The sequence below is a fragment of the Mustela nigripes genome, chromosome 5, assembly GCF_022355385.1.
Source record: "Mustela nigripes isolate SB6536 chromosome 5, MUSNIG.SB6536, whole genome shotgun sequence".
Lineage (NCBI taxonomy): Eukaryota > Metazoa > Chordata > Mammalia > Carnivora > Mustelidae > Mustela > Mustela nigripes.
Window position 1 is genome coordinate 92004374 of NC_081561.1, and position 12440 is coordinate 92016813.

Here is a 12440-nt window from a genome sequence, read left to right on the forward strand (position 1 = left end):
AAAAAGAAACCCTTGAGATATTTTAAGTTATACCAAATAATTTTAAATATTGATATTGTAGTGGGAGGGGCCCACAAAAGTCATAATATCTCCTGCCTCCTGTACTTAGATCTGGGTCTCTGGGTCTAACCAAAAACCACTGCTCTTGGTACTATTTTGCATGAACATCCTGCTGACTGAGATTCCGTGAGCTTGTTATTTTCATTAAAGTGAAATGTGCACATAATGTAAAGAATCAGCTAGTTCTGGGTGCCTGGGTGGTTCAGTCGTTAAGCGTCTGACTGCAGCTGGGGTCATGATCCCAGGACCTTGGGATTGAGCCCCTCATCATCGGACTCCCTGCTCAACTGGAAGCCTTCTTCTCCCTCTCTCACTCCCCCTGCTTATGTTCCCTCTCTAGCTATGTAGCTGTCAAATTAAAAAACAAAAAAACAAAACCAAGTTTGCAGAGACAAATAGTCTCCAACCCTTTTTCTCCATATTCCTTTCCCAGAGGCATCTACCTTCATCTTTTCAAGATACTTTTTCTTAGGGTCAGCTTGGGTCATGATCCCATGGTCCTGGGATTTAGCCCCGCATAGGACTCCCTGCTCGGGAAGCCTGCTTCTCCCTCTCTTCCTTTGCCTCTCCTCTGGCTTGTGCTCTCTCACTCTCTTTCAAATAAATAAATAAATAAATAAAATCTTTAAAAAAATAGAGACACTTCTATTAATGGACACTTAGGTTAATAGACAAATGGATAGGGAAAATGTGGTGTATTTATGGCAGGGTAATACACAGTCACAAAAAAAAGTATGAGATTGTGCCATTTGAAACAACATTAGGGTAGGCCTAGAGGTTATTTTGCTAAGTGAAATAAGTCCGATTGAGAAAAACAAATTCCACATGATTACACTCATAAGTGGAATCTAAATAAATAAATAAACAAAGCAGAATTAGGTGATACAGATGACAAAGTATCGGTAGTTTCCAGAAGGGAAGGGAGATGGGAGGATGGGCAAAACGGATGAAGGGGAGTGGAAGATACAGGTTTCAGTTTTGGAATGAGTAAGTTACAGGGATAAAAGGCACAGCATTGGGGGGAAAAGCACTACTTCTGTTATTGCCTGTGTATCTCTAAGTTCCAAGTTTGTGATAATACTTGTTTTTTTTTCAAGTTTAGATAATACCTATTGACTTCCTGTCATGATGAGGATTAGATATCTTGTCTCTTTCACTCTTACCAAGCCTAGTCATAAACACTTCTCAGCTGTTCATCCTGCTGACTGAGATTTATTGTAATTTTGATTGACTCAATGTTCAGGGTTACATTTTTATGACTCTGTAGGCTACTCGCTGTTGAGTCATATAGAAAACTATGATTACTTCCTCTTTACTGCTCAATTTATAGTTTTCCCTCAGTTAAGAATGGTCTTGTTTTCTCATTTGCCTAGTTTTCTATGTATACACTTATTTCTAGGTGCATATGTCTACCAGATGTTGAAATAGCTTCTTGATACATTAATATGTGTTGGGTATTATATCAACTTTATCTTTTTTAATCTCTTCTGAAGCATGTGGGCCTGTATGAGTCCAGATGCTTGGTGCATTAGCCTGGGTAAATATAATAATTCCTTTGCGTTTTTTCCTGTGTTGGATCTCTTTTACACTCTAAAACATGTCTCCCTTTTTCTTGATTTACCTTCTTGTTTTGGTTGTGCATATTCTTTGGAAACTCTCTTAGAAAAGTGGTGTGTGTATATGTGTGTGTGTGAAGAGGGGGTAAAGTTTTTCACTGAAAAATCTTTACTGTCATACTTAGTTGAGAAGTTATTTAATATTACTAAGAATTAATTTCCCTTCAGAATTTTGAGTGTGTTGCTCCATTTTCTTCTAACTTCCTGTATTGCTGTTGAGACCTTCAGAATTACTTGGATTCCTGTTACTTTGAATGTGATCTTTTCCCCTTCATTTTTTTTTGAAACCTACAGCATCTTCTCATTGTCCCCTGTGTTCTAAAATATATCTGTGATGTGCCTTGGTGGGGGTCTGCTTTTGTCCCTGGACACTGGGTAAGCCCTTTTACATTAGAAATGTATATCCTGAAATTTTCAGAAATCTTAAAATTATTTCATTGAGGAAATGTTTTCCCTAGTCTCCCTCTCTCTCTCTCTCTCTCTTTTTTTTTTTAAGATTTTATTTATTTGACAGAGAGAGAGAAATCACAAGTAGGCAGAGAGGCAGGCAGAGAGAGAGAGAGAGAGGAGGAAGCAGGCTCCCCATAGAACAGAGAGCCTGACGTGGGGCTCCATCCCTGGCCCCTGGGATCATGACCTGAGCCGAAGGCAAAAGCTTTAACCCACTGAGCCACCCAGGCGTCCCTCCCTAGTCTCTCTTTGAGGGACTTCTCTTGGACTGGTCTTTTAATTTGCATATGCTTTCCCTCCTAATTTTCATGATTTTTTTCTTTTTGTTTTCTTTCTGTAAGATTTATTCTACTTTATCTTCTGGTCTATTGAGTTTTCATTGCTACAACCACGTTTACATTTTTGTTGTTGTCGTTTTTCTCTGTGTCTTTATTTTTTGGAGTTTCCTATTCTTATTTTATTGGTGGAAAACTTCTCTTATTTTCTGTAGACACTAGTTAACTTTTTAATTCCCTGCCAGCCTAGTCATTGTTTCCTTCAAGTTGCCTTTCTCTGTTTACGTATTTTATTCCAACATTTATGCAAAAGCTTATAACTTCAGATGTCTGATAATTCTTTCTTTTTTTTTTCTTTTTTTTTCTTTTAGGGAGGAAGAGAGCATTGAGGGAAGAAGGAGAGAGAGAATCCCAGGGTGTGGAGCCTGATATGGGGCTTGATCTCACCACGCTAAGATCATGACCTGAGCCGTAATCAGGAATTGGATGTTTAACCAACTGAATCCCCCAGACTCCCCAGATGCCTGATATTTCTTAACTGTGATTAAGAAATCACATTAAATCACAATCATGATTAAGGGTGTTCACATAAAAAGCTGTGATGCAGGTGATGTAGGACAGCTGTTTGTCTTAGAGCCTCTATTATCTATATCTTTAAATGTTCTTAGGCTGCTCAGAATGTGCTTCTAGTCTCCTGTATGGAGGATACATTCCTGTCTGCCATTATTCTGGGAGTGAGACTGGGAGGGGAGGCAGTCCCCTCTGCCTGGGGAGTCAGCTTTGAATATGCATACTCAATCCTTCTGGTTCTGGGCACAGCTCCCCTGCTCTTGACTTGGTTTTCCAGTCCAGAGATTCTGTGGTTTCTCCAAAAGTTGTTCAGCTGTGTAAGGAAGGCCAATGACTTAAGAGATCTAACTACTACTTCTTATAACAAATCCCTTTTATCGTCTCCCTGTCACCTCTCAGTTCCTGGGCCTCAGGCTGATGTTTCCTGGGTCTCAGGCTGAGGTTTCAGGGGAAACTAGATTCATCCTCAGTGCCACTGCTGCTTAAAATGAAGCCTTTTTGAGGTCTGCAAGTCAATTTCCACCTGACCATGCATGTATATCCTTCAAAGGCATTGCTGTCATTGCCATCTTCAACTTGTGGGAACATCTTTAAATAAGCCTCTTTGGTGTAGTTTCAGTGGGGTTTTGGAAGGAGTATTAGATGATATTTTCAATCTCCATCTTTAAGTGAAAGTCACTGCAGTTAACTTTTTGACTACATAGAGTTTGAAGTATTTAGTTTTATACAAACACAGTGACTTATGAGGTTTACATTGTTTCTGATAATATTTTATAAAAATCTATGATCCTATCAACTGTTCTTTTTTTTTTTTTTTTAAGATTTTATTTATTTATTTGAGAGAGAGCACGAGTACAAGCCCAAGGTTGGGGAGGAGGTATGGGCAGAGGGAGAGGGAGAAGCAGGAAGCCTGATGCAGGATGTGGGCTCAATCCCAGGACCCTGGGATCATGACCTGAGCCAAAGGCAGATGCTTAATCCATTGAGCCGCTCAGGCATGCTTTTTTTTTTTTTTTTCCATGCTTTTTTTCTTCTTTCTACATGAATGAAGATGCATATTGGAAAAGGGTACATTTGATCCAGTGACATGATTTCATTTTAGTGGCAGCCACTAGTTTGAGATCTGTGGTGATTATAACTATGCCGAAAAGCAGTTTGCCTTAGCTCTGTAAAACAAAACAGTTGTATTTATTAAAACAATATATGGTTAAAATTTTCTGCATAATACCAATAAACTGCCCAAATATTTTATCCTGTTAATGTGATTGGATCTTTGGGCTCTTCCTTGTGGCCACATGACCAAAAATGCCCAATAATCATGAAGGAGGCACTGACCAGTGCATCTGGGGCTCCTGCTAGCTCTTTGGGAGAAGGAGGTCACTGCCCTCCAGGCATGCGTAACATAGGATGGTGAAACTATGTGGCAGTATGTCTTTTATTTATTTATTTTTTTAAAAATTTTTATTTATTTATTTGATAGAGAGAGATCACAAGTAGGCAGAGAGGCAGGCAGAGAGAGAGGGGGAAGCAGGCTCCCTCCTCAGCAGAGAGCCCGATGTGGGGCTCGATCCCAGGACCCTGAGATCATGACCTGAGCCAAAGGCAGAGGCTCAACCCACTGAGCTATCCAGGTGCCCCGTGGCAGTATGTCTTTTAAAACCAGGGTAAGGGGCGCCTGGGTGGCTCAGTGGGTTAAGCCGCTGCCTTCGGCTCAGGTCATGATCTCGGGGTCCTGGGATCGAGTCCCGCATCGGGCTCTCTCTGCTCAGCAGGGAGCCTGCTTCCTCCTCTCTCTCTCTGCCTCTCTGCCCACTTGTGATTTCTCTCTGTCAAATAAATAAAAAAAATCTTAAAAAAAAAAAAAAAAAAAAAAAAACCAGGGTAAGAATCCCGAAGAATTTGGTATCCGCGTGAAAACAGAGTGTTTTCTAAATATAAAGAATGGAGGGCCACTTGGTTAATTTCATCACTTGATTAGGCTCAGGTTTAAGTCATGCTGGGCATCTCAGCACAATACAGAAGGGCCACTACCCAGAGGATGGAGTCCAGGGAAGGGGGACTGCGGAGATAGGCCGGGCTATAAAGCCGGTCCCTTTCAAATCAGCCAACTGGATAATGGAATGTTTGACCTCCAGAGGGGCATCAGGAGCATTGACCTTCCCTAATCAAGCCTTCCTCTCTGCAGAGTTGTACTGGAACAGGAGGAGCTCAACCGAGGTTGGATTCTCAATGCTAGAGGGCTGTATCTATCTGTAAGTGGACATGAGGGTACATCCGGAAGCCTGAAGCCTGGCCCTGGGTAGACAGCTGGCAGATTTGGCTAAGGGTTAGGGCTCTTGTCAAACAGGTTATGATTTAGGACACGTTTCAGCTCCAATATGGGACACAATCTAGGCAGTTGAAATATATGCAAATAGCTTGAAAATCCCAATGGTGATCCCTACCTTATCAGGTTAAGGCAGTGGATGAATTTGGGTTAGCATGTCTAGTATTGTCTCTACGGAATTAGGGGTGGTTGGGCAGGAGGCGGGAAATGTTCCTTCTGAAACTAAGTACCACACATACAAATCCTATGTTCTTTCTTATCCTCAAGCCTTCATCTGGGTCTCCTCTTCTCCTGGTTACTTTTTACCTTAGATTGGGCTTGGGCAGTTGCAAGTGACAGAATTCCAACACAAACTAACACTCATTAAAACGGGGGCTTAAAAAGAGGAAACTTCCCGTGTGTCTGGAAACCAGGGATCCCTGCATCCTTGAGACTTTCTCTGTATTTTTTTAGCTCCTTGTTCGATGGTTTCATTTTCTCCTTTTGCAGGTGTAGAACTCCAGCTAGTAGCAGGGGCAGGAAAGGGGCCTGGAGGGACTATGGGATAGTCTCACTTTTATGTTACTTCAGTGTACTGATTCCAAAGAGAAAAAAGAGAATTTTCCCTTCCAGTGTTATTCTGGAAATTCCTCTGGAAGGACACATGTGGGTGTAGGATAGATCTCCCTTTGTCCCTCTTGAATCAATCACTATGCATGGGGTTGACCCTCTGGTTGACTGTTCTTGAGTCATGAGCCTACCCCAAGGTTAGGTGGAGAGGAGATTGACAGCTCCACAAAATTTGATTGGAGCAGGGGAGGAGCAATTACCCAAAGGAAGGGGTAATGTTCCTTTACAAAGAAGGGAAAGATGCTGGGCAGAGGCAGGGCAACAGATATCCTTTAGGATTCCTATTCATCTGTTAAGGCTAGACTCAGGTGTCACTTCTTGATACCCCCGTCTCTGTCCTTCTCCTATTGGGTTACACGTCACTCTTCTAGGTCATGTTACATCTTGGCTGTACTGATATACCCATAAGAACTTTTAATTGTCTAGTTATATGTTGGTCTCTTTCACTAGATAGTGAAAGAGTGGCTTATTTCCATTGGCACACCTAGCCCTTCAGCAGACATGGGAGTTCCAGAAAGGTCTTCAATAAAACAATAAATGAAGATGATCATAAAATGGCAGCGAATCATTTTGAGTTAAAAAAAAAAAAGGAGAAGGAACATAATAGTAAAACACACACACACACACACACACACACACACGCATGCCGGGTACTGTGATAAATGCTTCATATCAAGTAACTCATTGATTCTCAAAAACATTTGAGAGACGTTTTCTTTCTATTGTGTAGACAGGAAGCTAAAGGTTAAGTAAGTTCCACAAGCTCATACAGCTAATAACTGTCAATTTAATAACTAGCACTCAAGCAACTTAAATCCAGCCTTATTCGCTTTCAGCAACTCTGTCTTCTGCTCTCCTCCTCCTATTCCTTCTGCAAGTTAACAATGAACTTAACATAACCTAGTGATGCTCTCTTTACTTCTTAGTGATTTGGACATTTTCCCCCAATAGATTTTTATTTTATCTCAATGCACTTCCTAGCTTGTTTTGCATCTTTGTCATTTGTTTCTTTAGCCACACAGTTAGAGGGTTGAAGGAGAAACTGTAACATCCCTTCCAGTACCAATATCACAAAATTATAAGAAGTGCATGAAACCAACTAAGGGTAACAAGTCTAACAACACAACACAGGACACTCCTTTTAGTCAGAGGCTTTTGGTTCTCAGGGGCAGCACACTGTGAAGAGGTGGGTCTGGAGGTGCCCCTGCACTCTCTCCTGGCCTCTTCCTTCTCTTTTCGGGATTCCTTTATTCTTTTTGTTCTACTAGTTGCTCTTTTCTCCTCAACCTCTTAGTCTTTCTGTTTTGTCCATAGCGTCTTTGGACCCTGCATTTCAACTCTCTTACCTTCAACAGTCCTCCTCTCCCTGCCCTACCGCCATCAGACTTCTGCAGAGCATTTAGTGAGAACCAGCCAGGCTCTTACCCTAGGGCAGGTTGAATTGCCCAGAATGCTCCCGAGCTGTTAATGAGCTTGGCAACCTCAAGGGTGAGCCTCAACTGAACAGAACACTTGAATTCAAAGACATAAGGCTAATTGTGAGCGTTTTGAAATTAGGATCGATCCAGTAGTCAATGTTTTTCTTGTAGGAAATTTCTCGCCTCCTCCAATCAACCAAAGTGGCCTATTTGAGGCCAGCTTCTTAGGGAAGAGTGGCTCTAAGATTCCCCAACCATCCTGATCTAACTTCAATAATTGTTTGTTGAACTGCAGCTTCCTGGGCCTCACCAGACCTAGCAAACCAGGATTTCTGGGAATTAGTAGACAATCTGAATTTAAAATATTTTCCTTAGTGATTCTTAAGTTCACTAAATTGTGAGAAACTCTGCCTGCATTCTAATTATTCTCTAAAAGTTTTGTGCAGTATTATCATTAGCTTTCTTAATTTTATCACAAAGAGTTTTATTTTATGTATACCTATTTTCAACTTGCACAATAAATAGTAGATATTTCACTGAAGAATTCAGCAACAATATTTAGCAAATATTCTGGTGTCTAGTCTATATAAGCCATTTTCTTGACCTGGAAAAGATAAGAAAAGATGAATACCCTAAGACTTTGTCCCTCTCTTGAATGCTTCCACGTGGGGCATTATTCATAGTCAACACCAAGCGTAAAGCTAAAGGAGTTCCTTGTTTTTTTAGACATTATGTATCCCCCTATGTTTCTGTTGTTTAAAGAGAAACTACAGTTATATACTCCTGCTGTACATACTATATTCATTATATGCGAAGTTTAGTAAGAAAGTTTTCTCTACCACTGTTACATTAGAATGCAGTTCCCTACATATGAACAATGTCTAGGTAGAATCATGTCTATTATATATACACACATATGCATATATCTCTTTTTTTAATAAAGATTTTATTTATTTGACAGAGAGAGAGGGACAGAGAGAGCGAGAGCACGCATATGAGGAGGGGCAGAGGGAGAGGGAAAAGCAGGCTCCCTGCTGAGCAAGAAGACCAATGTGGGACTTGATCTCAGGACCCTGCAGTCATGACCTGAGAAGAAAGCAGATGCTTAACCAACGGAGCCTCCCAGATGTCCCATATTTCTATATCTGAATATATATACTACTCATAATTATTTTCTCCGGTATCGAGGGCTTTGTCCTAGGGACAGCAGTTCAGTTTTCTTGATTTATTACTCCTTGGTGACTGTGGGACAATTCAGAATCTATGTTAATGATAGACCCTGGGCCACCTTCCTATCACTTTCTCTAAATGCTCTACATTGCTCTTTGGGGTGGGGAGACAAAACCCACTGAGTACATTACAAGCCAATGTCCCTGGTGCGTGGACCTCAGCTGGAATGTTGGTTGCAGGTGTTTCCACTTTTCACACAACTTGATTCTCAGGCTGGGAAGGCAGACCACACTATCTGCTGTACGGGAACGAAGATGTCTGTGGTTAAAATCTTCCACTAAATGTGTTTTCTTCACTTGCAAAGGAAACCGGGAGTAGGACCAGCTTGGGACCTCCTGGTCATCCCAACAACAGGAAGTTCTTTGTTTGGTCTCTGCCCGTGGTCTACAGAGAGTATCAGTCTGCATGTGGGGAGAAAGGCTAGAAACAGGGCACACTTTCCACATAATGCACCAGTAGCCACTGAAGCAGAGGGTGTGGGTGGAGTCACTCCCGCCCAGATGGCGATTGTATTCTTATGACTTTTTCCTTATGGCCTTTGGGAAGGCTTAACTAAACATCCCCTCAGAGGTAGAAAATTCTAGGTCCCCTAGCAACTGTGTTTTTCAAAAACTTTGAGTTAAATAAAGTAACATTTGAGCAGCACTTTGCGATTTATGAAGTACTCTTCACTTATATATCCTTTCAAGCAGGGAAATCCTTAAATGCTCCAATGTGGTTTTATTTGAAAGGAGGAATCGGACTTTCCATCAACTCAACCAAAAGGATACAGTGTCTGATGAACAGATTTAAGGGTCTGTAGGATTACCAGTTAAACCTCAGTCTCCCTTGATACAAGACTCAAGTAGCACTTGATCGGTCCTTTTTTTTTTTTTTTTTTTTTTTTTTTTATGACACTTACCACTGATCTTGTCTATCCTTGCTTGTTTACAGGCCTTATCTAATTTGCTAGATTTGACATTCTTTAAGGCAAGATCTCCATCAGATTTTTCTTTGCATTATTCTCAGGGCAGATGGAACTGGCAGGCCATAAATTGGCATTTGCTAAATGAATGAGCCGATGAAAGTGAATGAATAAATTATGTCCATTTCAAGTTAATCATCTGGATGTATTGTGGGGTTATATGAAGAAAACCCCGACCTCTCTAACAGCATTTAGGGACTGGGGAAACGTTTACTTTGTAACTAATAAAAATTAGTGAATTCTTTCCGAAAAAAAAAAAAAAAAAAGAAAAGGCATTTAAATCCCCTAGCGGTTTATCTTTGCTAAATCTTAAATTAACTTTCAGATATTAAGCCAGCAATAAGCCACAGCTGCTCGCTTATCAATCATCTTTTCTCTTTTTCAAGAACTAGGAATTTAGGATTCTGTCCCCCCGCCCCCAGGTGTGATGATCTGGTGAGAGAATCAGAGGAACGCTTGAGGAATGCAATGTTCTTCTCCATGTTTGTATGTGTGTATATATCGAAAAAATAGAAAAATAAGGCCAGCATAGGCACTGTTTGTAGGCATGATCGAATATAAAATGAAATGTCAAGTTTTTAACACTAAAAGCGACACTAAGAAAGATAAAATAAATACACCGTTGGAACTAGGACCTATAAACCAGCAACGTCAGCAGTCCGAGGTAGGGTGAGCGGAGGGGGCAATGGAGATACACCTCTAGAGGAGAGCAAAATCACTCGAACTGCGCGGGTTGCCTGGAGTGGGGGCGTGACTCCCATTTTTCGGGCAATGTGAATAAAGGGTGTTTGTGCGAGGCGCCCATTCTCGCTCCCGGCGCCGCACGCACCGGGAGCCGCGCGGGGCGCGGAGCCCCGGACCAGTCGATCGCCCGGCGGGCCGCTGCGGGAGGGGAGGGCGCGCAGGGCGGGCGCTGATTGACTGGGCGCACGGTCAGGTGACGCGGGGCGCCACGTTCCAGGAGCCCAGCCCGCGGTGGCCGCCTGGGCCGGGGCCGAACCGGGGCCGAGAGGGGCCGAGAGGGGCCGCTCTCCCGGAACAAAGTTGCCGGGCCTGCGGCGGCGGGGCCGAGGCCGAGAGCCGAGCGGGAGCGGGAGCGCCGGGGGCGGCGCCGGCCCGGGAAGCGGTCCCGCTCGGCCGCCTCCTCCTGGGGAGAGCGAGCCCCGGGGTGCCCGGGCGCGAGTCCGTTTCCCCGAGGGGCGGCAGGGCGCCCCCGCTCGCTCCCGCGCCCCCTCCCTCTTCGGCCTCCTGCGCCGCTTTCCAACAAAGGGGCAGGCCCGCGGCGGCGGCGGCGGACCGGGGCGGGGGTGCGGCGGCGGAGGAGGAGCCGCCGGAGCGAGCGGCTCGCGCACAAAGTTGTGGAGTCGCCTTTCCTCGGAGGAGGGGAGCGGGCAGCCGCAGCCGGCCGCGGGCTTTCTCCCGCCGAGGCCGAGGAGGAGCCTCCGGCTCCCGAAGCCGATTGGGGCACCACGGCGAGTGGTACCTCCTTTCTTTTGGGTCACTTCTGCAGACGGAAAACTCTCTAGTGTTTGGCAAACTTGGTTGCCTGCGCGCCCGTTCCAGGTTTGCACTTGGACTGTTTTGTTTTTGTTTTTTGGCGGAACTACCGGAGCAGGAAGATTGCACAAGTCGGGGGCGTTGTTTCAATCGGGTGTCAAAAAAAAAATTTTTTTTTTTCTTTCGGATTTGTCTGGTTCTTCGCATTTCCTTTTTAAAACACATCGCCCCACAGAACTCACGCTCGCACACTCCCCCGCGATCACTCCGACCCAAACACGCCCGGAGGAGCCCTCGGCCCGCTGGGGACGCGGCGGAGGCTGGCAGGCGACGCGGGCCCGCGGGTCCGGGAAGCAGGTAAGCCCGTGCGAGGTCTCCGCCTCGGGCGGTGGGATGTGACCGCAGCCCCCGGGGCGGTGGGGCGTGGGCTGCGGGGAGGATGGACTTTCCGCGGCTCCCACCCTGCGTCCTGGTCTCCTCAAGTCTGAGTCTTAAGATGTCACCAACTTTCGTGTGCACTTTCCTCGGAACCTGCGTTCAGCTCCCTTCGGCGGGAGAGAGGGTGCCAGAAGCGTGGAGAGAGCTCGGAGGTCCTCGCGGTCTGTCTGGGAGCGAACGCCCCCAACTCGCCAGACCCCGGCCGTGCCGCCGCGGGGCTCCCCCAGCCCTCCTCCCTCTCTGCGTGAGGGGGCCGCGTGCTTCGCGCTGTGATCTCCAAGAGGGGCCGGTTTCCTAGGATGGCCTGTGACACACACCCCGGCCCCGGGAGGGCGGGGCCCGAGGTGTCCGCCAGGAGCGGGTGGCGGCGTGGTGGACGGGCAGAGGAGCGGCTCGCTGGCGCCCGCCTGGCAGGAAACGTGTTAGCCCTCCGCGCTGTGGCTGCTTCTGAGGGTGGGGCTCCAGGGAGGGGACAGGGGCGGCCAGTCGGTGCTTAGTCCCCACGGCAGCCTCTTCTGCTTTCCGGACTCTCGGCATCTCTTGCTACATCAGGTAAGATAATGGAGTGGGAAAGGTCTTTGGCCCTGGGTCCGAGGCTTTGGTTGCCCAAGGCCACTTACACAGCCAACAAAGCACGAATTCTAGGCTGTGCAACTTTTAGAAGGCACGCTGTTACGGGAGAATTTTTTTTTTCCCCCCGCCCAAGCCCCCAATTCCCAAGCCTTCCAGGGTTTCAAGGGAAGGAAAAAACGTGCCCGACCTCCAAGAGCCCGAGGACCCGCACTTTGTTTTACATTGAACTGGAGAGCCCCAGGTCGAACTTGGGGCGATCGGCTCCGCTTTCTGGGCTGTCCCGGGGCAAGTCTCCTTTTTCCCAGCCTCCACGTCACCTGAGTCACCGGGGCCTCGCGGGTTAGTTCCTCATGCAGCGTTTGGGAGGGCCAGTGCACCGGTTGCTGCGGCTGGAACGCACCGACTTTGCGGAAG

General features: G+C 45.6%; 1 protein-coding gene across 2 annotated transcripts in view; it reads left to right on the forward strand.

Moving 5' to 3' along the window:
• The first annotated feature begins 11283 nt into the window (after positions 1-11283).
• UTRN (utrophin) overlaps positions 11284-12440 on the forward strand; it is a 501914-nt gene continuing 500757 nt past the window's right edge. The window contains exon 1 of one of the 2 annotated variants that reach the window (XM_059400879.1): positions 11284-11372. The gene's annotated coding sequence lies outside the window, so the exon portion shown is untranslated. Of the gene's footprint in view, positions 11373-11938; positions 12006-12440 lie in introns of those variants that run through there. The other variant, XM_059400881.1, reaches the window with a different exon arrangement.